Source organism: Pan paniscus, chromosome 9 (assembly GCF_029289425.2).
Source record: "Pan paniscus chromosome 9, NHGRI_mPanPan1-v2.0_pri, whole genome shotgun sequence".
NCBI lineage: Eukaryota > Metazoa > Chordata > Mammalia > Primates > Hominidae > Pan > Pan paniscus.
The window spans coordinates 9,834,615-9,860,960 of record NC_073258.2 but is presented as its reverse complement, the minus strand read 5'-3'; the positions used below and the strand labels follow the sequence as shown (position 1 = coordinate 9,860,960).

At 45.6% G+C, this 26,346-nt stretch overlaps 2 protein-coding genes across 3 annotated transcripts in view; one reads left to right on the top strand and one right to left on the bottom strand.

Moving 5' to 3' along the window:
• The window catches only part of LOC103786176 (proline-rich protein HaeIII subfamily 1), an 82,232-nt gene extending 57,453 nt beyond the window's left edge, over nucleotides 1-24,779 (top strand). The window contains exons 6-9 of the mRNA XM_063607981.1: nucleotides 1,459-1,622; nucleotides 8,950-9,019; nucleotides 17,798-19,389; nucleotides 23,516-24,779. The gene's annotated coding sequence lies outside the window, so the exon portion shown is untranslated. The remainder of the gene's footprint in view (nucleotides 1-1,458; nucleotides 1,623-8,949; nucleotides 9,020-17,797; nucleotides 19,390-23,515) is intronic.
• The window catches only part of SYT9 (synaptotagmin 9), a 216,508-nt gene that overhangs the window by 9,633 nt on the left and 180,529 nt on the right, over nucleotides 1-26,346 (bottom strand). The window lies entirely within an intron of this gene.

The following is a 26,346-nucleotide window of genomic DNA, read 5'->3' as shown; positions in this document are numbered from 1 at the left end:
TCAGTCTATCGGTTTCTCTTCTTTTCTTTACCTTTAAATAGAATGTCCCAGTTCTTAGTCCTGGGACCTCTTCTCTTTACCATTTACATCTCATCCATTTTTACAGCCTGATCTTTCTCTGGAACTCTAGATTCCTGCATCTAACTGCTATTTTATGTTTTCCTATGGATATCCAATAGTTGCTTCAAACTTATTAGGTCTAACTCCTGATCATCCCACATAGGTGCTCTACCTGCAGTCTTCCTGAGCTCACTTAATGGCAGCTCTATCTTTCCACGGTCAACCTTGGAATCATCCTTTACTTTTCTCTCTCATACCCTACAGAAAACCCTATTGGGTCTCCCTTCAAAATATACCCAGAATGTAACCATTTCTCACCATGTTCCTTGCTTCTACACTGTCCAAGCCTCTGTTATTGCCATCTAGATTATAGCAGTAGACTCCTAATGGGTATTCTCACGTCCAACCTTGTCATTATCTAGTCTATTCTCAACACAGCAGCAGAGAGATCAGTGATAACTTTGGATCATGTCACATCTCTCTTAAAAATTGCCATGTTGGCGAATGAGCCAAAGTACTTTTGAAGCTCTACTGGGTTCCAGTTACCTGAGCTCTGCCCGCTGTTACCTTTCTGATCTCATCCCCTACTTCTCTCTCTTTTTTCTCTCCTGCATCCCCCACATTACTCTCCTCACTATCCTCGTGTGAACCTCCTTAAGGCCTTTGTATTGGCCGTTCCCTTAGCCTGTATTTCTGCATGGCCACAGGGCTTGCTCCCTCATCTCCTTCAAGTGTTTGCTCAAATATTGCAATTGTTTGTGAGCCTTACAATTACCTCCATTAAAATTAACCCCCTGTAAAAAGTAAACAATCTATATCACACTTCTGATCCCCATTGCTTGCTCTATTAAATTAAATTAATTAATTAATTTTTTTGAGATGGAGTCTCACTCTTGTTGCCCAGGCTGGAGTGCAGTAGCATGATCTCGGCTCACTGCAACCTCTGCCTCCCAGGTTCAAGTGACTCTCCTGCCTCAGCCTTTTGAGTGGCTGGGATTACAGGCGACCGCCACCATGCCCGGCTAATTTTTGTACTTTTAGTAGAGAAGGGGTTTTGCCATGTTGGTCAGTCTAGTCTCGAACTCCTGACCTCAGGTGATCCGCCCATCACAGCCTCCCAAAGCGCTGGGATTACAGGTGTGCACCACTGCGCCCGGCCCTATTTTATTCTTCATAGCATTTACCTTCACTATAACATAATACATCTGTGTCTCCCACTAGTCAAGTTTCACTAGAGCAAAGATTTTTGACTATTTTGTCCCTAAAAATGTATCTTCAGCACCTATAGTAGGTATTCAATCAATATTTGTTGAACAAATAAATAAATCCTTGAAACTCCCATTTCCTTATGCAAAGTGATTGTTTCAAAGGAAGCTTGATTGATTCTCACTTGAACAGAATTCTTACAATACAGCAAATGATGCCATACAGTGAAGCACCTTGAAAGACTGCTGGGATAAGCTGACAGCATGGCAGCCAAAATAGTGACCCCAGGCTTGCAGGAATTCTGTGCTTTCTGGAGGAAATGGTCATGGGTTTCCCAACCTGCCTTTTAAACTAAGGTAAGTCTCTTATAAAGACCTTTATGAGAACTGTTTGAGCCTTCATGCCACTGCAAATCCATCTGAGATGATGACTGGGACCTTCACTGCCACTGTCTTCATTCTCATGGGTGTTGCCTGGCTCTTTGGCATTCAGAGCTAGCTCTCAGTTGCTTTGGTGCATTAATAGAACCACTATGCCTGTAGATTTGAAGAAAAATTGACATGGAGAATTTATCTAAGAAATCAGTAAGTAAAACTTGTAAAAATCATTTTACAAGTTGTAAGATAGAAGAAATTGAAATTCTGTCCAACAAGAACTTATTCAATGCTGACTTTGTGCCAGGCATTTTGCCAGGTGCTTGTTATACAATGATGAATAACACTTAGGCCCATTCTCAAGGAGCAGTGGGAGGTGCTGGGGATGACACACACACAGATAATATCAAGTGGCACCAAATGCTATGTCAGGGGCAGGCACAGGGTGCTAGGAGAGGATAGCACAGACAAGAAGCATTTAGCTCATACCACAGGATCTTCAGAATGCTTCCTGAAGAAGCTGACAACTGATTAGATGCTAAAAAGACAGGCTGGATCTAGGCAGGAAAAGAGGGGTTGAAAGGACAGCACAAGAAAAAGTTAAAGCAGAAGCAAGGGCATGGGGGTGAATAGAAAGCATTGTGTGAACCACCAGCCATTAGGTGTGGCCCCAACATAAAGTATAAGGAGGAGATGGAGGCAGGGTCACAGAGGACCTTGAATGCCAAGGTAGGGAACTCGATCTTGATCTTGTTCAGAATGAAGGGCAGTTATTGAAGGATTTTTAAGTGGGAGAGTTACATGCTCAGATTTGTACTTTAGTACTTGAAGGAGTGTAGAGGTTGGATTGAAGAACAAACAAGAGAGTCAGAAAACCAGAATTGAGTGATAGTATGGGATCAGTTGAAGCACCCCTCTTGCCTTGACAGATCTCACTGAGCCTGGCCCTGTAGAATTACTGGTGAGTGAAGATGGGAAGGAGGTCGTTGCCTTTAGCACTTGAGAACTCTAGGTGGCTGGTCCCAAAACAGGACGGGGCTGTTTAAATTTAGCATTTCCTGAATAGGGACCAATGGAGTTCTGAAAAAATAAGTCAAAAATATAAATACCAAAGAGATAATGAATGAAGAGTCATATATTTATCACCCACTCTCAACTGACCCTAAACTTTAGTGAACAATAAAATGGACATTAGATCTGTTCACCTGTGAACTTGATTTCAGGATATCACCATTACCACTTATGGAGGGTGGCCATTTTCTGGCTAAAGAGCAAGATCCCAAGGTCCTCTAGCTGTCATTCGCCTGACATGTGGAAGACACTGGAGGGAGGTGTAACCAGCCTGCTGCATGTGCAGGCAGCTTGCCTCTCTCCTCTGGGTGCCTCCACCCACTGTGAGGAGCTGTGTGCAGACTGCACCTTGTTTTAATCCTCCCTTGAGTACTTACACACTGACCAGCCCCCTCCTGCCTCCTGACTATTGCATACTGGAAACTTCTCCATGATCAGAGAGCAAAAGCTCAATTGCCATGTTTAGTAAAAGGTCTGCAGTAAGTCCAAATCAACTAAAAATAGTCAATTTAGTGGGTACTGACAGACCCTACGCCCCAGACCTAAAGAGTTCACATCAGGAGAGAAGACAGATGTATCCAACTAACTACAAAATAAAAATGAGAGGTGGTAAGTGGTCAATGTATAATCAAATACAATCTAAATACAATCAAACTATTAAGGGAGTACTTCATTCCAAATGGGGCATTGCTCACTAGAAACTTCATGGAGGAGGTGGCACCTCAAATGAACCCTGAGGATTATGTAGGACTTTTAGACAGTGGGTGACTTCCTTCTTGGGCACCTGCTGGGATCAGCCCCATCTGACTGGACGGTGATACTTGCTTTAGCAGACATGACCCAGGGAAAGGCCATTTTTGCCCAGAATTTACACAGGTCACAAAGAGCAGCTGTAGAATGCATAGCCTATTGTGATACCATGAGGGACTAAATACCAACCCCATGAAGTCCTCAAGCAGGGGCCTTCACCCCTTTCCCAGGACCTTCATGTTCTCCTTTCTTTTTCCAATGGTGATTTACAGATGTGTTTTTCTCTATTTGGGAAAAAGTCTCAGAATTAGCTTAAATGGGCCAGGGACAATGGCTGATGTCTAAATCCCAGAACTTTGGGAGGCCGAGGTGGGTGGATCACTTGGATCCGGGAGTACAGGACCAGCCTGGGCAACATGGTAAAACCCCATCTCTACAAAAAAAAAAAAACAAAAATTAACCAGGCGTGGTGGCGGGTGCCTGTAGTCCCAGCTACTTGGGAGGCTGAGGTAGGAGAATCGCTTGAGCCCAGGAGGCAGAGGCTGCAGTGAGCCGAGATGGCGCCACTGCACTCCAGCCTGGATGACAGAGCAAGAATCTGTCTCAAAAAAAAAAAAAAAAAAAAATAGCTTAAACATTGGAATGTTGTATGGAATATACATATCTAATAGGTTGAATAGAACTTCATTTTCAAAAGTCAATTAAATGTGTGCTAATTTTAGAAAATGTATTGTCTTGCAGCTTGCTTTTTTTTTCCTCAGTGAAAGAGACAGAAACAAAGGCCCTTAAATGTGTTTGAAAAGAGGATACGAGATAAGAAACTTTCTTTTATCCTTAAAGGTTTAGAGGCTTTTATTGATATGTTATTAATAATATTAAGATTTTTGGCACTATTCCAACTATTAGCTTTTCATCTCAAAGATACTCACAATGTCAAAACAAATAAAACCTATTAGCTGAATTCGTTTTCTCTCATCTGTGTATCTGCTGTCCTCTATACACTGTGGCTGACAGTAGGCCACGGCATGTATCTCTCAGCCATGCTGTTAGCATTGGGCCTTTGTGTGACTTAGAAACAGAAGCCTCCTCCAGGCAAACTCACCACTTGGTGAGTGGAGAGAAAGCTGACTTCGCGCTGACTTTAGCTTCACACATCTCCTCATCCTGGCACCCTAGTGAAGAAACCACCTGCAAGACAGTGTGCTGGGGTGCTGGGGAAACAGCTCTTTGGGGAGGTATCAGGGGCCTTAGGTTATTAAAGGTAATGCCCAGGTCCAATCTCAGAATGAGAGGCTGTGTTATTCTGCATAACAATGTAAAATGTCTTCCCCGTAGGCAGTTTCCTATTGGCAGAGACAATTATGATATTAGATGGATGTTTCTTTCCCTGGCTATAGAATTTTTAATTTCGGTTACTCGCATTGTCCTCACTCGTGTTATCCCCAGCCCTTAGGAAGTCTTCATTAAATGCTATCGTCTGGCATTTGCATGCTTTGGGGGAATGGGGAAAGGGACTGTGTCCGTGCTTGGGATAGGATGTGGGGATAGGGCAGGGAGAAGATGGTGGCTGGGAGAAGCGGCTGTAGAGAAGCCTGGAGTACAGCGGAGAGCAGAAATGGTAAGCATCATCTGGAATCATGAGATGCAAAAAAGAGCATTCCTCAGGCCACTGCAGAGACAAATGGGAGGAAGACATCAACTAAGGGCCAGAGAGAAAGGGTGGGGACTCAGGGCATTTGAGTATTAAAATGAAGGGTGATTCTGGGAGCTGGAGGCTTGGACTCTCATCAAGGGCTGGAAATCAGGTAGGTAGCAAGGAAAGGAAAGAAAAGTGACTGGGGAGCAGCAATGTCAGAAAAGGGGCAACCCACCTGGACTTAGGGATTGGTATCCTGCCCTGTGGGGAAGCTGAGCCCTCTTGGCCAGCTGGGAGCCTCTGGCCTGTCAAACAAGAGGAGACCGCAGAGGGTGCCTGCTGAAGGAGACTGGGCGTAAGGCCTCTTCCCTGGTGCTCCTGAGGAGGGGGACTGAGATCTGAACTTAGGGGCCATGCCCTCTGCGCCCTGGCCTGACTCCCTTTCGGCCTCCTCTCCTACAACTCTACCTCTCGTTGCTCATGGTCCTGGCCACACCTGCCTCCTCTCTACTTCTGGACAGGCCATGCTGGTCCTTGCTCCAGAGATGCACGCTGGCCATCTGCTCTGTGATGGAAATGCACTTCTCAGGCCTCTGCTTGGCTGTCTGCTTCTGGTCAGTCAGGGAAAGTGTCATTTTCTCAGGGCCTTCCCCAGCCACCCAGCACAAAGGAGTGCCCCATCACTGCTGTCACATCTTGCCTTTGTATTTGCATCGTCCAGCTTGTGATGACCTATTTTCTGTTCAACTGTATGCAATTTGCCTGTCTCCCTCCACCAGAATGCAACCTCCACGGCGCAGGGGTCCCCACTCACTGCCTTGCTCAACACCTTATTCCCAGTGTTGGGAATAGCATGTGGCATATGGCGGGGCTCAATAAACACTGGCTGAATGAATGTGTGCATGCTAGAGACCAGGACAACTGAAGATGGTCATGGGAACTGATGATAGATAAGCCAATGGCTGGCTCCTAGGGGTTACAGAAACACTTGGAAGTATCTTCCCAGCTTGTACTGACAGTACCCACTCCTCCCCATAGTGGGCACGCCACCATGCCTGGCTAATTTTTGTTATATTTGTAAAGACGGAGGTCTCAGTATGTCTCCCAGGCTGGTCTAGAACTCCTGAGCTCAAGCAATCCATCCGCCTTAGGCACCCAAAGTGCTGGGATTACAGGCATGAGCCACGGTGCCCGGCCTCATTTTATTCTTTAAAGGAGTTTCAGGGCTGGGCGCGGTGGCTCACACCTGTAATCCCAGCACTTTGGGAGGCCAAGGCAGGGGGATCATCTCAGGTCGGGAGTTCGGGAGCAGCCTGACCAACATGAAGAAACCCTGTCTCTACTAAAAATACAAAATTAGCTGGGCGTGGTGGCGCATGACTGTAATCCCAGCTACTCGGCAGGCTGAGGCAGGAGAATCATTTGAACCCAGGAGGCGGAGGTTGTGGTGAGCCGAGATCGCATCATTGCACTCCAGCCTACGCAACAAGAGCAAAACTTCATCTCATAAAAAGGAGTTTGAGTTAGGTTTTCTGTTCCTAGAAACCCAAAGCATTCTACTTGACTCAGGGTGTGATAATTGTCCCATTCAAAGCTCTCTGGGCAACTGGCTCCATTGCTATCTTGTATGGAATTTATGTTCTGCTCTAAGGACCAGTCTCTCTGAAAGGAGTATGGGTAAGGCAAAAATAAAAACAAAAGCACTATGGAAGGGAAGGGGACGTTCAGAGCTGTCCTAATGGGCAGACCAGGAGCAACATGTGGAAACCCCAGTGAGATCATTTTGACTGTACAGAAGCAAAACTTTGTCAAAAATTAGAACTTCTTCAGAGCAGCCTCTCAAGACATTGCACAAGAGGATGGGAGAAGATTGCCTTTGAAATGGCCCCAACTTACATACCTACACCTCTGTGGGAAAGAAGCAGTGGATAGAGTCAGAGAGCGGCTTTTCTGAGTGAGGAGAACTGCAGGGAACAGAATCAGGAGTGAGAAGGCCTGTGGGAGCCAGGACATTCTTATCTAATACTTGAGGCCAATGTGGCAACAAGCAGAAGTGCTTGTGAGTAGATTTTCTAGATGTTAATTACTTAAGATTACTATACTTTTGATTTATTTTACACTTGAATTTGATTTCTTATCATTGTTTTGTTTCCTCAGTGTGTGTGTGTATGTGTGTGTGTGTTTTAAATATAAACCTGTAATGCTGTCAGTTCTGTCTTACTTAGTGACCCTTGATTGCTCATTCACATTTTAAAATTAACCACTGGGTATTTTGTGTATTTTTTCTCTGCTTTTGTGTGTGCAGACTAATTTTCTAGCTATCTCTTTCTCTAGAGTTGGAATCCAACCAGCAGCAACGTCAGATTTGTTGTTGTTGGTCATGAGGTACATGCTAGTCCCTTGCAAGAAACAGTTTCAGGCACAGCTGGATCCAGAGGTTCAGTGTCATCAGGACTCATTATCACCTTCTCTACTTCTCAAGTATGCTTTCTTTTGTTTCACTCCATCCTGGAGTGCACTCTATTATTTTGATGGTGAGATAGCAGCCAACAACTCCACATTTGCATCCTCACAGCTTCAAGTCCAGTGGAAAGATGTGACTTTTCCTGATAGTTCCAACAAAATTCCTGGGCCTAAATTAGGTCACACACTCACCCCGAACCAATCCCTGAATGTGATGATTGGGCTTAAGCCTGGGGAGATGCAAAGACGTTCCTGGAGCTGAGGATGTGGATACCTCTACCCAAACCACGTGGTTAGAGGGGGAAGAGGGGTGAGTCCTCAAAGGAAAATGTGGTTCTTTTATCTGAAGAGGAGAAGAAAAGCTGCATAAGCAAAGTCATACATTTTCACTTCAGGCCTCTTCAAGCTAAGATAGTGAGGGAAATTATGTTCCGCTTTGGGGGAGTAAAATCTTTGCAAATACAAAATTTAGTCTTAACAGAATGCAACATTTAAAAACACATCTGTGGGAAAACCACACAGAACACAGCATGCCTTCTAAAGTAAAAAAGAGTATTCCATTAGCTTTCAGAGTTTTAAAAACAAAGGGCTTTCTGTTAATAAATTTTACTGCGTATTATTCAGTGCATGTCCTATGTCCTACTGGGTTTAGAAATTATGGTTATTTTGAAGCATTTGATTAGGTGGGGAGGAAACATCAGAAGCAAAACAACTGAAAGTACATTAGCAAAAAACCTACATCACAAATCATTTGGGAATGTGAAGTCATAAAGGATGACGAATCGGTGCCAGCAGGATGGAAACAAAAGAATTTTCTTAAAAATTCTAAGGCATTGCTCTAGTTTTAATTGTTAAGTGAGCTGAATAATAACAGCTGAGAAAGAAAAGTCTTTTAAAACCAGCATTACTGTGTGATCCCGACACTGACCATGTCAGAAACTGATTGTGCTCTGACTGGTATAGCTGTGTCTTCAAAGCTGCTTGACCAGCACAGATGTGAGGTTGAGAGGTTTGCTGACATGTGTCGGCATGTGTAAAACTTTTTCCAGGGAGAGGGCAAGAGAAGGAAAAGAAAAGTTAAACTGGAATTCCAGTAGGTTGTGAGATTCATCTTGATGATAAAATAATGAAGAGAGAAAGCCTTTCCTAACAGGTGGAGAGAAGTAAGTCCACATTTGGACCTGAATAAGCTTGGTAGCTATGCCCAAAAGCGCTGAGATGGAGGAACACTGTGAGTTTAAATCTGTATTTTGTCAGCTTTTCTTACAATAACAACTCCAAATCTTAGTTGCTTACAACAATACACACTAATTTCTTGCTGATGAGTTTGTGGTTGGCTGCAGCTCTGCCAGACAGGTAGAAATCTACTTCTGCATCTTCTTGTTCCAGGACCAAGCTGAAGAAGCCCCTGTGTTCCAGCGCATGTTATTCCCATGACAGATGCTAAAAGTTCAAGGGGGTGAGTAGAAACGTGGAACTGGCATGTTGTCGTCCTTTCATATTCTATTGATTGAAGCAAATCCCAGGCCCGAGTCCTAAGTCATTGGAGTCAAGACCCTGACAAGAGTGTGCTGGGGCATATAACAATGAAGAAATAATACCATCTACCTTAATCTGATAGCTCGGCCAGTTATTTGCCTCATGATGTTGGATAAATTAGTTAAGCCTCAGCTTCTTTTATCTGGGGAGACAAAACTGTTTACTTCACAGGGTGAGAGTTAAACTGGGGATGCCTGTACAGCGCTGAGCACAGTGGTCTGGATAGAGTAGAAAATGTAACATTGGATTATTATTCATCAGAGGGATCATATTACAGGCAAAGCATGCCTGCTTGGGAGGAGGGCAATGACTGGCATCGGGGAGAAGGCAGACAGGAGTTGAGAAGTTAGCTGGGCACAGGGGAGGGGGTGGTAGTTGGGCAGGCAGGAGAGGGTTTAAGGTGGTGGGAAGAGCAGGGGCCCACCAGACCCAATGCTCACAAACATTGGGGAATGGACGAATAAATGGGTACATGAGGAGAGACAGTTCAGGCCCTCTCTCAAACAACTCTAGGAGAACAGCTGGTCTGAGGATGGCTGTGGCTTTATTTTCTAGGATAGCCTGGTCACCTTGCTTCCTGTGGGTGAAGCAGACTTTGCCCCTTGAGATCAAACCTGGCAGGCTGTGCTTTCCACACCCCCGGTCCAGTTGCTTCTCTTGTCCCTACTGTCATCATATCCTGCCCTGTACTTCCCCTTCTCCAAACCAGTCCCCCACTTCCACTGTCTCCAGCCTTCCCCTGGTGCTCCACACCTACCTCCCCTACATCCTTAATCCTTCATGTAAACTTTGTATCCACTTTCTCACTTCAGCTGAATCCTGGTTCTCTTTTGAAGTCACAACACTTTCTTTGTAGCACTCTCAAGAGGCCACTTAGTCCCTCACACTCCATGCATCTATGCACCTCAGGGTGGCCTGGCAAGGTTGTCGCTTTTGCTCCTTTTTTTTTTTTTTTTTTTTTTTTGAGATGGAGTCTCACTCTGTTGCCCAGGCTGGCTCACTGCAACTGTTGCCTCCTGGGTTCAAGCAATTCTCGTGCCCCAGCCTCCTGAGTAGCTGGGATTATAGGCATCCACCACCATGCTCGGTTAATTTTTGTATTTTTAGTAGAGACAGGGTTTTGCCATGTTGTCTAGGCTGGTCTCAAACTCCTGATTTCAAGTGATCCGCCCACCTTGGCCTCCCAAAGTGCTGGGATTACAGGTGTGAGCCCCCATGCCTGACCTCTTTTGCTCCTTGATGCCTTTGCTCCTCCACTTTCTTATAACCCTCTGAGTCTTGGCTTCTCCTCCCTGGTTCCATCAGCAACACCCTTGGCCACCCTCCTTCATTCTGTGAAGACTAAGCCCCTGCTGCTCCCAGTTTTCCTTTCCACCTCAAGCCCTGAATCTGCCCCACCCCAGTCAACTGGGCCTGGCAGCCTTCTCATCCTTAGTGATGACCCATCCACCGTGAAGCCACGACTGAAAAGAGGGGTTCAGGTCTCTGGGGAAGCTGTAGAGACCCTGCCCCACACTCATTGGGCCTGCTAAAGAATTACGTTTGAAGGCCTATGCAAAGTGAGTTATTTTGAGATAATTCTTTTTGCTCTGTAGAGCAGGTTTTGCCACTTTTTCAAACTATTTCAGTATGTCTGGAAGACAGAACCACACACCACACAACATTGGAGATGCAGGGGGCACAGTTGCCATTTTCAGCGTAGACTGACGTGCATAATCACAGCATGAAATTGCAATCAATAAAGCACAGTCATCTTGCTAAAGCGGCACACTCACAGCAGATGCTGTCTTCCTTGGAACAGGAGGTGTGTGCTGCTACCCTGTTCCGCCTTGAGGCGAGCCGCAGCAGGGATATGGAGCCCTGAACGGAGAAGATGTGCATGAGGTGTCTGTGTCCACACAGGCGCCATCAAAGGCAATGATGTTTTCCCCAAGTCTCAAGCCAGATCCCTGCACCTGAGTATGGCGCCCTCTCACTGTAAAGGCTGCATTCAGAATAAATCCCAGATAGAACCAGATGGCTCTGAGGCCCTTCAGAGAGAAGGCCTCCCCATTTCTCCTCAGTTTCACAAAGTCACTAGATTGTCTCAACAATATTTAGGATATTTGTGAAATATCCCAAAGTTCACGGGACCCCGAGCCCCATGGTTATTCTCTCCTTGCAGACTGTCAAGGCTTTGCTTAAAGCCCCTACAGAGAGGCAGAGCTCATGCTGTTAGGCAAAACATGAGATGCTGTTGGTGAGGGTGTTTTTCATTCAGCTTTTTAGAGTGTAGACATTTGAACGTGCAATCTTCTGAAACCATACAATGACTGTCAATGAAGGATCCCTAATTTGTGAGTCAGGAAGGAGTTTGCACACTTCATGCTGAGCAAATGAGAAGCTGAGCCCACCCTCTTGCTCTCATTCAGCCAACACTGGGCACCTAGTTGTATGCTGGGGCCTACACAATGGCCTCAGGATTAGAGATGAATGAGATACAGTATCTGTTCTCAGGGAACTCATAGTTGATTCAGGAAAACCAACACAAAATTACGAAATAGCATTATGGGAGCTATCACAAAGATATATATACAGAGAAAAGGTTATCTGTATGGCCTCAGGATTCAGAGATGAATGAGATACAGTATCTGTTCTCAGGGAACTCATAGTTGATTCAGGAAAACCAACACAAAATTATGAAATAGCATTATGGGAGCTATCACAAAGATATATATACAGAGAAAAGGTTATCTGTATGGCCTCAGGATTAGAGATGAATGAGATACAGTATCTGTTCTCAGGGAACTCATAGTTGATTCAGTAAAACCAACACAAAATTACAAAATAGGATTGTGGGAGCTATCACAAAGATATATATACAGAGAAAAGTTTATCTGTATGTTGAGTTCGAAGGAAGTGAATGTTTGTGAGGGAGCTTTGTGTAGCTATCGCAGACAAAGAGAACAGCATGAGCAAAAGCAAAGTGGCACCACAGAGCAGTGTTGCCAGGGTACTAGAAGTGGCCTGTGTGCTGGGGCTGGGGCATAAAATGTTCAAAGGCAGTGATGGGCTGTGCCTCCAGATAGAGAGGGGCCAGGTTGTGAAGGCCTCTGTGTGCCCTCTAAGGAACTTGGGTTCTAACCTATAAAAGGAAGCCACGGAGAGCCAGAGAGAAAGATGGAGAATTGGGGTGAGGTACCAGGGTGAGTCATGAAGGGGGCAGGCAGTTCCCTGAAGTATTCACTATGGTACAGGAAGGTGGCCACATCTGTCCCTGCTCAGAGAATCAGCGATATGAGGGCAAGATTGATCAGACCCCGAATCAGACAGTTCCAGAACATTGGAAAGCCTTAGTGGTGCATCAGACAGAGTGACCTCACCAGCTCTGCAGACACACACACTTCCATGTTGCCAAACTGCAAATAGTGAAGCAAAAGGGCACCAGGATGTATGCCTCTGGGCCCTGAGGTGGACAGCCCTGGCGATGCTGATGTGTCCCATGCTTCTCTCCCAAGCTCCCCTCAGGGATTGGGTCCTCACTGCCCAGTGGATCATTCATGATTCAGCAGTGATTGCAGGAGGCCTGCGGAGCTGACCAGGGACCAAAGTGGGCTCACAGACAGAAAGGCAGGGCAGGAACCACCTACCCACATTCTCCAGGAGGAGGGGAGGAGAAGCAAGGAGAAATGAGGGTATTGGTCTTCCGCCTCTGGAGAGGGAGCTTGTGGGCATCCCCTCCTGCTTCCCCTTGAGGGAATCAAGGCAGAGTGGCTGGCGGGGTATGGCCAGGGAGGGCTTTTTCTTCCCTTGCTCTGGGAAGTGCTAGGATCTAGGTTCCTAAAAGACCATCCTGTGGTACCTGTGGTACCACATGCTAATGTTTGGGATCAGGAAGTTGTCATGTTGTCACTGGCTCCGGAGATCACTGGACAGGAGGACCAGCCCAAGAGTAAGCCCTCCTGAGAGTTCTCAAAGCAGGAGAATCAGTGTTTCTGGCCAAGACTCCATACACCTCATGAAGCCTGGTTTCTCCTTTAATAATAATGATACTAATAATAGCTAATATCCATTGAGCACACATTAGGTACTAGGCACTCTTGTAAGTGTTCTGCATTTATTAACTTATTTAATTCTTACAACTCTCAGAGGAGGTTAAAAATTAATCTTCACTGTACAGTCCTTCCAACGATAACCATGATTATCCTTGAACATAGAGACTTGATATTCCAGCTCCATGATTTCAGCAGTTGGGAGCTTTTCATTTCCTTTGCAGCCCTTGGCTCGGTGATAGGCACAACTATAAGGTCAAGTGGGTGTTTTCCAGGCAAGTCTGCCACGTGGACTTGATGCTGTGCCTGGGGCTGGTTCCCAGCTTGGGGCTCCCACATAGAGGTGGCTTATGCCAGGGCAAAAGCCAGCCTTGTGACCAGTTCTATGCCAGCTACAAGAGCTGGGCTTTTTAGTAACTTCAGCACAGGAGCCACGTACCGTGTGCAGTAGGGTAGGATTGTCTGAGCCCAAACACTGGCCAGAGGACTAGTGCAGCCATCTGGAAGAGTCAGCTCACAAAGAGGAGACTTCCTCAGGGCCCCACTGTATAGACAGTGCCTCTGGGATTCCAGTGTTAGGAACAGTCTCAAGAGGATTCAGCCCAAGACTCCTGTCTATTAGAAAAATTGCCTCCCTGGCTGAAAGAGGCCAGGAAGCAGTTGCATCCCTGTGGGCCGTCTTCCCAGATGCTGCTTTGTGTGGTGTAGAAAAAAACAAAAAGTGACTTAGGTCAGAAACTTGAGGCATGACTATATCCCACCGTCAGCCAGCGAAAGCCCATGAGAAAGAGAGAAAAGGGTGGTTGGAAGTGTAGGAGGAGAACAGGCATATTCAGGGTACCAGCAGTGCAGCAAGGTTTTTGGAGAAGCACCAGGCTGGAGCCATGAGAGGGTAGGGTCAGGGAGGAGGGGTACAGAGGGGGACTGCAGTCAGGGGCTCCCAGGCGACCATCCCCAAGGGAAGTCAAGGTCAGAGAGAGCAGAGAGCGGCCGTGGAGTCCAAGGCTGGACAGTGAAGCCCAGGGGCAGTCCCAGCCCATGCCACATATGCTTTCAGAGGCCCTGGTTCCCACTGAAGCACATTTTTGGACATTTGATTTCTCCCTTCTGCTTCTCTCCTTTTCTTGTACATACATGTATGTTGAATAATATCAATTATCAAAGTTTACCTAGCATCCATTAAGTTCCAGATGCTGTGTTAAACATGTTACATTCATTTTTTCATTTAAGTCTCACACAGCTCTGTGAGGTAGGATCTATTGTTGTGTTGCTAAAGAGTGGAATAACCTGAGGTTTAGAGGAATTTAGAAACTTGCTCAAGGACACACAACTCAAAAATGGCAAAGCCAGAAAGTGAAGCCAGCTCCAGCACTCACGCTTTTAAATACCACACTCTCTCCTGGGTTCCCAAAGTGAAAAGACCCCATCCTGACTTTGATAAGTGGATGACAGCCCAGGGCCCTAGCAGAATCCCAGCAGGGGAAGACTCTCCTGGAAGCTCCTTGGCAAAACAAGCCACCCTCTTGTCTGTCTCCAGCCACTGACCTCTAAGTCCCAGTGCTAATCCTGCTTTGGAAAATCACAAACTCCATGGGAGATCAAAGGCAAAGTCCCAGCTCCCGCCTATCAATCCATTCCTGCTTGGCCCTTTATGTGGTGCAGGCCCCCAGGGAGGCAGCAACCACAAGCCAGGAGATACTCTCGGCTCTGCTTTCATAGAGAAAGCCTCCATTGGCTATGGAAATTGGGCAATTTTTCACTTAAAACCATCTGAAAACAAACTTCAGTGCCTTCAAAATTATATATTCACAGAACATTTCTAGACTCTGGAATAGGATTAGATGGTAATGATTTAATTGATGGTTAAGTGTGTAGATAAAATGAATATGCTGAATTCTTTCCGTAATTATCTCTCCAAGGAGCCCCAGCAGCTGTAATTACTGTCTGAGGCCAAAATTACAAACCAGCTGTAGTTTTAAGCAAAATACATTGCAGCCTCCACTGGATCATTGAAGAAAAGTCGGTCACGACCAGCACAGAGGCCCACTAGGACCCATCGAAAAGGGAGCACAGCCCTTGAAGAAGTTCATTCCCAAACCTCAGGGAATATGTTCTGGCAGCATTGTTCTACATCCTGGTGCCTCACTGTCACTGCACGCTGCTCTCTCCTTGCAGCTGGAAACCCTTCTTCCTCCCCTAGGAAGATTTCTCAGACCTGTCAGTTCATACTGATCTCTCACCCTGAGGATTAGAGAGCAGGCTGAGCAAAAAGAGGCACTACTAAATCTCAGCCCAGGGAGGATGGAGGAGCCCTCATCGACCTGCAGGTAGACTGGCAGTCTCACTACAACTCAGAGTCTGTACCCTTTTTGTAGCCAATAGGCCAAATTAGGTTCTAAATCTACTTCTATAGTAACTGGAATGTCACTTCTATAGTAAACTGGAATGGCTGCTTCCACTGATCAAATGAATCCAATCATGACCAAATTCTCTATAGAAGCTAAGCTCTTGCCTGAATAGTTACGCAAAATCCATGCATTCATTCAACAACCGTCACAGAATTATGGAGTACCTCCTATGTGCCAGGTACTATGTGAAGGATTGGGTATACAATGGCAAATGGAGCAGATATGGCTCCTGCACTATTGGACTGTGGCTCTTGAATTATCCTTCACTTGACTTGGAACCTGCCAACAGTCCTGTCTGGGACATTAGGATCTGCATCTGGAGATGAGGTGGTGGGTAGAAGAGAGTTTCAGGATGAAGTGGGCATGCTGAAGGTGAAGAACGGAGCACATGAGCTGCTGATTTCAGCTGAGCTGGCTGGAGACACTGGCCTTGGCTCCCAGGAGCCTTGTCTGCTCCGCAGCCTCTTTCATGCATTCAGCACTTCCTGAGGTGCCTACCGTGTGCACGGGCTGTGCTCTCTGTGGTTCACTCCTTCTACCCCCTAAAACATGGACCCCATGCCCTATCCTTGCTGTGTGGAGCTCTTGCTAGGTATGACTAAGACAGAATACAGTACCAGGTAACACCATAACTGTTATTAAACAATCTAATTATTTTCTTATGTCTATTTCCTCAGCCAGATTGTAAATTCTGTGGGGGATGGGACCAGCATTTCCCCATTATACCTCAGTGCCAGGTAGGGTGCTTTGCACTTGCTCAGAAATATTCGGTTTAAAATAAATTCTCCAACTCCACTTCCAAAGGGGAGGCCAGGGGATTCCTTTTCAGGTGAACGTGTTAGGCAGTCGGGTCTGCAGAACAATGAGCAAATCTAGACTTCCACAAGGGCACACCAGAATCCACTCATTCCCATTCAAAAAGTCCTCTCTCTCATTCTCATTCCTTCTTTCATTCTCATTCTCATTCATTCATTATCTCTCTCTCTCTCTCTGCTTTTCTCCCTCTCTCTCATTTTCCTCACTAGACTGTGTACTCCTGGAAGGCAGGCGCCATGTGTTTTTATCACTGAATCCTCAGCGTCTGGACATCGCGTGGCACACAGGGCCCCTAAATACGTTTTTTTTGAATGGATGTATCAATGAACCCATCAGAGTCCTGAAGAGTTACCTGCAGTGATGTCAATGGCCAGGGGAGGGCAGCAAAGGGCAGCAGAGCTGATGGCAGATGCCCTAGGAAAGGCCTACTGCTCTTTGAGAGACAGATGCTTGGCATTGGGTCAAGGAACCCATTACCCATGTGAGTATTTGGAGATATTGAGAGCCCCAGGACTGGAGAAAACGGCTGACAGGAATCCAGAGAAGCCCAGTGTCATAAAGGAGGGGGACCAATTTGAGTGGGGAGCTGCAGAAGTGGGTGCCCAGTGCTGGGGGTGAAGGTGTGTGGAAAGAGGAGCTGAAATCCCGATTCCCAGCAAGATAGTCTAGAGTCACAGTGTTGGCAGCACGAGTCCTGTGCTGAGCTCTCTGGGACTCCAAACATGCCTGAAGGGCTTTGCCTCTCTGGTTCTTGAAATGACAAGTGTTCCGAAAGACGGCTCTGACACCATCCTCCACCCTGGTTTGCGCTGCAGAAGAGTGGGAGGAGAGAGCCAAGAGCAGGCCACAGCTGTGTGTGTGTGGAGACGTGTTCTCCAGCCCCTCTTCGAGTCCCACCACAGGGGAGGGAAATGGCAGCGTTGGGTCTGTAGAGGAAAAGCTCCTCCCGTCAGCCATTTTCACTGAGAGCAGAGCGTTGATGGCATGTGCAGAGACATGGCAGGAGGCAGTGGGGTTGCTGGGATCATCTCTTATCTGGAGAGTTTCTCAGTGGGCGCTGCTGGTCTGGCAAGCTTTGAGATTCAGATTTCGTTTGCTGCCCTGTGGTGTCTGTGCTGGCTTGAGCTTTTTGGAATAGGCTACAAAATGGTTTGCTCCCAGGAGGTGGATAATGGAGTGCAGAGTTGTTATGAGAAGAAATAGGGTGCCTGTGGGGGAGAGTCATAGCTGGAAGGTTGGCTGGGTATTGCCAGGGGAGAAGGGGATGGTGTTTTTCTTGGTGTCCCAGAAGAAGGGATCCATCTCCAGGGCTGAACCTGTTTGGCCCACACAGTCCCATTCCTTTTGCCAGTGACTGCTTCAAAAATTGGCATATTTCTGGCCATGATGTGTAAGGAGCCAGTTTGCTGGGCACTTGAATAATTTTTTCCTTGCTCTTAACAGAGAGCTACAAGAAGTGCGTTTTCCTGTGGCTACTTTCATGTCCGGATGCAATGCCTAGACCTGCATCCATCTTGCGACCAACCTGAAGATGAATAGCAAGGAAGGAAGGATGGCCCAATAGCCTGGGAAGAACTGGTGTTCCTGATACCATCATTAACCACAGAATCTACAATCCCGGAACCCCCCATCCTTAACCAGGGAATCTACAATCCTATCTCTAGACCCTTTGTCCAGATGCTATAGTTTCTTTGTTCAATCTAGTTTGTGTCAGGATTTCTGTTCATTACATCAAAAGTATTCTAATACTTGTAGCAAAGCAACTGGAGAAGTTTTCACTTTGTCTTTAACCAAAGAAGACTTCCAGGAAACATCCCTCAGTGGGTTTCTCCCTCACCACTGGATTTTTATCTCTGTACTAGTGCTTTGATTTGTTTTAGGAGTCTCACCTCTCCACCTGTCATATTTCCCTGGCAGGCTCATTTCTGCTAATGCCCACAATATGTGTATCAATGAGCTTTCAACGTTAGGTACACAGCTCTTCAGGCATGTATAGCACATTAATCTGTCTGCTTCTAAGTGGTCTGTTGACATGTTTGGGTGCCAGTTATATCTACAAGGCTGTGATCATTGTCCTGGGTTATTCTGTTTGTTCTCTCTGCAGGATGCATTAGGACACCCAAGGCCACGGCCATCACTTACATCTAGGATTCAATCTTATCTCCTGTGAATCACTGGAAACCTCCTGTCCTGGAACCTTTTTTTTCCACATCCCACTGGATGTCATTCATAGCAACTGGTCTTGTGGGTTGTCTATTTTATTGTGTTGTCTTACTCTTCCTCCTGGTATCAGTTTTTAAATCCTCTTGATGAGATCAGCTGATCAGTCGCTAAGCAACATAGTCCCCCATGTCTTTGTAAGATTCTCTGCACTCATGGCTAGAATGATTTATTCTGGTATCTTAAGCTGTGTTTCAGAACCTCATTCTAAATATCAGCCTATTCTTGTAAGTCCACTACTGATCATCTTTAGATATTCTTCAGTCTTCCAGAGTTCCAAAGGGCAGTAGGAAGAAGCAATGAAAATACCACCTGTATTCTCACATCTTTCATTGTTCCACTCAAAAAATACCACCATGTTCACTTCTGGTGGAACGTTTATGTCCATGAGAAGCAGTGGCTTTGAAGAGTTTTGGCAGACTATGGTGCCTTACTCAACATTGGGAAGGTATCTTGCCATTAGACCTTTTGGGTCTCCATGAAACTTCTTATACCCCCTCTAGGAAAAGTCACTAACTGTGATCTTACTGAGCTTCTAAACACAGCATTTTTTTTACACTTAAGTGAGCGGGGGTCCTCCTCATTTGTGCTTCTCTTCTTGTAAGGGTGACTTCCTCCCAGTAGGATGAATCTCATGCCTATTTGTGTTATTTTGCTAATTCCAGCTTCTTTTCTACTCAGGGGGGTTCCAACTCTTTTAAGGTCTCATCTTCAGCACTTCTAAACTGTGGGAAACTATGTGAAAACAAATGGAGTGGCCAAACACACCATTCATCACTGTGCTTCTGGACAGCTGCAAGTCCATACGTGTTCCGGTGAGTCTTCAGGTTGTACAGGAACAGAGGCTGAATCAAGGTAGTGCAATGAGAGTCTAGATGGGAGTGCTTATGGTGTTCTATAATAAAGTACTCATGGAACAATAATAGAAATGGATTCTTAGAGAAGCCCAAGAGAAGGAACTATGATTGCCTCATTTCCCTGACATTTCTAAGTTTGGTGGCATAATCTAATCGACCCAACCCACCTTGGGGTGCCAGGCCATGTCATAAGTCACTGGACAGCCCATAAACAGGTTTCTGGGAGCATGTCCCCATCTTGATCCAATCACCTGTGGCCAGGACATTTTACAAACCTCGGTGGTTAGGGCTGCTTGTTCAACAGATATTAGGGGTGAAGTTGTACATGCATGCAGGGGAGGCTGAGATGGTAGGCCCCGTGAATAACATGTTCCAGGGTGGGCTCTGCCTCTTGTCTGCTCTGTAACATACCCCTGCTTCCTTGTCCTGACCTCTCATTTGCTAAAGTCTGATTTCCAGCTTTGAAGTCTCTGCTCAATCTCTCCAGCCTTCTGCTCATGTCTTCACCTCCTACCTTGCAGCCTGTCTTTTGACTTGATGTTGCTTGACTGCAATTCCTGTGACTTGGCCTTGGGGTCCACTCCCATGAAATGCTTCTCTGGCAGCCTTGGCAGGTGTGTCCCAGTGTTCCTGAGTTCCAGTGTTCCTGGCTGTGTCCTTGCACCAGAGCAGGTTGCTTGAGATTAGACATGCTCCTCCCTCCTATCAGTCCACCTTGGCTCTGACACTTTCCTCAGCCTCCTTTTCTTTGTCTGCTGGGGCACAGCAAAGTTTCCCAGAAGGTTTAAATTTACATTCTCGGTCAAGGTCTCACACCATCATGACACTGAAGCAGACAGAGTGACTTCCTTCTCTTCTAAGCTGTGTGCATGCCTCCATGCCCCTACTAGTTTGTATAATTCCAGTTTCTATAATTTCTTCCGTTCTTTCCTGAAACTTTGTGCTTTCTGTTAAAGTAGGTTTTTAGGGATATTTTTCAGGTCGGTTCATCCCTCTGAATGTCTTGGGTTTGTCTGATTGAAGCCAAATGGACACAGTGAGTGTTTCCTTTCTGAGTGGAGGGAGGTGGCTCTTGCATCACCTTTGGGTCCTTTAGAGCTTTAGAGTAAATGCTCAAAGACTGCCCACAGCTGGATTTGCTGGCTGTGAATTAGATCTGGGAGGAGAGGACTTAGCAGGAAAAAGCTTCTGTATCTAATGCTGAAATCAGAGATGAAGTCTGAACAGAAGTGCGACATCCAAGAGTCAGGGGCGGGATGTAGGAGGTGCATGGGATGACAGGGGCGGGGCTCTGATCTGAGAAGGGCAGTTTCAATGTGCACAGCAGAGCACTGGGGAGGGGATGTGTTGTTCCGTACAAGCTGATGGAAGTTGATAGAAGAATAGGAACAAGGCTTGGATGGTGGCAAAAGACCTACCTGCACCAATGTGAAAAAAGGGGCCCTTTCAAGGCTGAGCCAGGTTGGAAGAGGGCAGAGCTGCTTCCAGGACACCAGAGAGTGCAGCAAGTATGCAGAGAAAACCTGGGCACCAAGAGACCTGGGAGAGAGGAGGCAGATGGGTGGGCCAGAGTTCTGGTAGTTGGGAAAGGTGATAGAAAGCACTGCATTAATGCTGGGTCCTCTGCCCTTGTACTAAGAGCAGCACATGGCTGCCTCTGAATGCTGCCCATGGAGTAACATTTGCTTCCATATGCCACAAAGATGAGATGGGGCCCTGATGTGCCTGTTATAGGAGGGCAGAGCATCCTGTGTGCTCTGTGAGAAGAGCTGGGCCACGTATCTCCAGGTCAAAGCCCGTACAGCAGTTATCCCCTCCCTCTCTTGTATCTTCAACCTTTCCTTTCCTATTGGGAAGGATTTCCGTATTTCCAAGAGCCTGCTCAAGTGGGGTCAGCATGTGTCTCTGGTCACCACCCTCTCCCCTGTGGAAGGCTGACAACTCCCCCATCTATACAAACTTTGAAACCACCAGTTATATGATTGACACTATTACACTGGAACAATTTCCTGTCAGACTCCCCCACCAGACTCTTTACAGGCCGGTGCTTCACCTACATCTCTCTGTCCACAGCACTTGGTGTAGTATTCGCAACCTAGCAGGAATGAAAGAGTCCGTGTGGAGTCAAGCACCTCAGGGAACCCCTTCATAGCAGTGACACATACCTCCAACAAGAATTGCCTCTTCCTTCCTTCTGTGGCTTTGCACAGCATTTTTCTTTAATTATAAACACAGTTGGTCTCTCTATGCTGTTTAGGCTAAGCACAGCACAGCTTCAAACTGGAAGGTTAAATATTTGTGGTAAAAATAACTTATTTGTGCCCATGCAAATGTGGCAACACAAACTCAGGCATGTAGTGTTCTATGCAGAGAAGCTAAAACCAAGGAATGACATTAATTTCCGGTGAAAATATGTGATGACAATCTTAGAATTCTGGCTTTTCAGAAAAAAAAAATCACTCTAGAGGGTCCTAAAAATATGGGCAGTTGGTGATGAGTCCATATTCCTTCTTATCACTCCCACACTGGATCCAAATACAGTGGTCATTTTCAAAGTGCATATCACACAGTGTTTTTTGAATCATGGGTTTGTGAAATTAATTTAATGATTGTGACCAGTAGTCTATTTTTAACGAAAAAAAATTAAAAAGTGCATCACATTATGTGTATTAATTTCGTGAAACTTTTGTTTCAGTTTTATATCTATGTCCATGTCATGACTGAAATGTATATCTAAATGTGAATCAATGCCAAGAACATTTGTGGCACACTGCTCCCTTCCATGTAGAACTGGGGACTTATTGAAATACTGTGCTACACCTTACATTCTTAACACTAAAGTCTTTGTGAAGCACTGGAAATTCCAAAAGCCAGAGAAATGAGAAACTTGGGCTATCTCTGGAAAAGTTATCCTTATTTAAGCACTACAATAGAACAATAAAAAAATAAGCTACTGGAAAACCTGGGTAGAGTTACAGTTTCCCAGAATCTTAATTGGCTGCAGAAAGGAAACAAACACTTGTCCAGCATCTTTCACTGCTTTCACCAGATATTATGCTAGGTGCTTTCATGTATGTTGTATCATTTAGTCATCCTCACACAGTTATCTAAAACTAGCTACTAATATCCCCATTTTACAGAGGAGGAAATGAATCCTCAGAGAGATAAGATAATTTGCTCAAGCTCAGCAGCTCAAAGTGGCCGAGCTGTAATTAGGTTCCTCTTCCTGTTAGACACTAGTAACAACAGCACAACTGAGGTCGTCCACCAGGAAGTTGAGCTGGGTCACGTCTTCCTCTTTGATTAAATGATTTTGCTCTCCTCAATTTGTCTGCTTCGATCACAGTAGCTCTTGCATTTATCTGTTTTAGACCTTCAACTTTCAAATTAGATTTGACTTCATCAAAGAATTTGGCCAAAAACAAACAAACAAACAAACAAAAAACCAACTGGACACCACTGTATTAAACAAGTAATTCAAGTCTTTGTGTGTATGCTTAAGTTTGCTAAGAGCTCTTACATTTGTACATATACATGCATATAAACAGCATATTACAAATAATCTAGAAACATATAGGAGCACCATGGACCCTCAGTCTGAGATCCGACTAAGCAACTTCTCATTTTACAATTCAAATGCAAATCCATGTTAATCCTACTGAAGATACTGTCCCCACTTTCCCTCCCTCCAAGGCCACCAAATTCCTTTCCCTGTGGCTGGCTGCTGCACCAACACTTCTCTCCCTTTTCCTAACCTGCTCTTTCTTCAGTTTCTTTACTGCCCGGAAGGAACCTTATAGGGTAACCTACTACCCTACCCACCTCAATAGCAAGCATGTCCTGCTCAGCAGCACAGAGCCTTAAAAACAGAGGCCACCTAATGTTCTCTTAGCATGGAGTGGGTAGTGATGGTGGAAGGGCTCAGTCCTTAAATTCCAAGCCCTCCTCTCTAAAATTGGAATGGGTGAAGTCCTGAATCTGGCCCAGATCTGTTTCTCCTATAATAGTCCTTGCTCACCATTATTTCCTGTCTCATGGAGTTCTCTTCTGGTCTTTTCAGCTGATTTTTTTTTTCTTTTTCTAGATGAAGTCTGGCTCTGTTGCCCAGGCTGGAGTGCAATGACACAATCTCGGCTCACTGCAACCTCTGCCTCCTGGGTTCATGCAATTCTCCTGCCTCAGCTTCCCAAGTAGCTGGGATTACAGACATGCACCACCACGCCCAGCTAATTTTTGTATTTTTAGTACAAACAGGGTTTCACTATGTTAGTCGGGCTGATCTTGAACTCCTGACCTCAAGTGATCCACTCCCCGCAGCCTCCCAAAGTGCTGGGATTACAGGTGTGAGCCACTGTGCCCGGCCTTTCAGCTGATTTTCTAATCAAGAAGTTATATCAGTCTTTGTCTGCAGTCGCTCAAGGACTCTCTTTTAAAGTGCAGAGACTATCCACCTCAGCTATAGCACAGGGCTCAGCACTGTATTTCCAGTTATGGAATACAGTTATTTCATATATGTTATATTATTCTTAATTCTGTCCCCAGTTCCTGCTACTGAGGAAGTCCATACTCAGCAGGACAGTCTCTTGGTCTGCCATGAATTCAAACACAATCTGTAAAGACAGTGAAGGAAGCTACATCTGTGCATGGGGGCTTTAGAGAATTATTGGCTTGAAGCAATAAGAGGAACATCTGGGCTGAGTAGTCCTCGAAGACTCTCATGTGATTCAAAAGTCCTTTTCTTCCTTATTATTTCCTCTCTTGCTATCAAGCATCTCCTCTGGCAGCAGCAACTGGAACTAAAAGTGATTTCTCTATAACAGCGAGCAAGTTTCTCATGGCCTTTGCTATTAACTCTTTCATGCCTGCTGACCTACAAAGGAATCAGGAGGGCTGGTGCTGGAGCAGATGGCGCACTGTGAGTGATGGTTTAGATTCTGCCTGGACTCAAACCATTTGGTTGATGGCAGGAACCTTGATTTTCCCCCTTCTTATCCTGAGAGTGTAGGGTTTCTCTGAATTATTATTTCTTTCTTTGCAAGGATCCCTGGATCCTCATTCCTGATATAAGACTAGTTCTAGGTAAGTGCACATTCATGTGATATATTGGTTCCATACTAGGCAATGGAAGTGCCACATTATCTGTAAGGAGCAGGAGAAGAGCCATTAGCCCCAATCCTGGGAACGAACTTTCTGTAACTTTAAGAAACATAAAATTTTAAATGCAACTGAAAGATTATATTCTGTCACCTCCAACTACTGACCCATAAATACAATAGGCACCATGGAGGCTAGGATAAAGTGCAAGTTTAAGATTGTAAGTGTGCTTATAATAAATATTGACAACATCATGCCTTCAATGTTATCAATGTTGATGTCACCCTGCAGGCCCAAGGTAGAGAGGTAGAACTGCTCCCCTGGCTGCCCTGCCATGCTTTGGGGTCATGTGATACGATCTTCCATAGCCACGGGGCCTTGGTTGTCAACTTATTCCTGAACTTTGTGTGCCAAAGTGAGTCCAGCTTCCACACCCTTCACCTCCACCACCAGGCTGATCCAGACTGCCAGGCTATGATCCTCCAAGCAGGATCCTACCTTGATCTTAAAAACTTCCTATGAAGAGCTCTACCATCATGTTTTCTAAAACCAGAAGCCCACCCTAATCCCTGCCTGGCTTTTGGTTCCTTCATTAGAGGCAATCACTGCCATAGAGAGCCCCACTCACTATCCCTCCATAGACGCTCTAGAACTAGGTTGGGAGCACGAGATGCTCAGCCTTTATATTTTGTTATCTTGAGCCACATGGGAGTCTTTGAGGACTACCCAGCCCAGACATTTCTCTTATTACTGCAAGCCAATAATTCTCTAAAGCACCTAAGCACAGACGTAGCTTCCTTCACTGTCTTTACAGATTGTGTTTGAATTCATGGCACAGCAGAAGACTGTCCTGCTGTGTATGGAGTTCCTCAGTAGCAGGAACTAGGGACAGAATTGAGAATAGCACTAACACCAGAAATACAGTGCTGAGCCCTGTGCTGTAGCTGAGGTGGATGGTCTCTGACTCTGTGGGCCTCTCTGCAGCCAGTCTTTCTGTTGTGAATAAATGTTGCTGGCTCCAACTCAGCCTTATTTTTTGATGTGATTCTGACTCCAGTCATTAAGGGGGATGTCTTAGTCCTTTTGGGCTACTATAACAAAATACCTTAGATTGGATAATTTATAAATGACAGAAATTTATTGCTCACAGTCCTTGAGGCTGGAAAGTCCAAGATAAGGTGCTAGCTGATTTGGTGTCTGGTGAGTGCTAGCTCTCTGCCTCATGGATGGGGCCATCATTCTGTGTCCTCATATGGTAGAAGGGGCAAACAAGTTTCCTTGGGCCTCTTTTATAAGGGCACTAATCCCATTCATGAAGGCAGAGCCCTCATAACCTAATTGTTTCCCACCTCTTAATACCAGCACATTGGGGATTAGGTTTCAACGTATGAATTTTGGGAGGATGCAAGCACTCAGACCATAGCAGAGAGAGAATGCAGATAAAGCCCAGCAAAAAGCACAAGCAGATGTGGATGTATTTGGATCCACTTCTCCGTTCCCATTTCCAGGACTTCATTAAGCATTAATAACAGGAAGAAAAATTCAGAATGTTCATATTTTAAAATTTATAGTCAATCTTAATCCCTTTGGATGGTATTTACTTTCTTGATTGGTATATTAGTCCATTCTTGCATTGGTATAAAGAAATATCCAAGACTGGATAATTTATAAAGAAAAGCAGATTAATTGGTTCACAGTTCTGCAGGCTATACAGGAAGCATGGCACTGACATCTGTTTGGCTTCTGGGGAGGTCTCAGGAAGCTTTGACTTATGGCAGAAGGCAAATAGGGAGCCAGTGTGGCAAATGGCAGAGCAGGAGC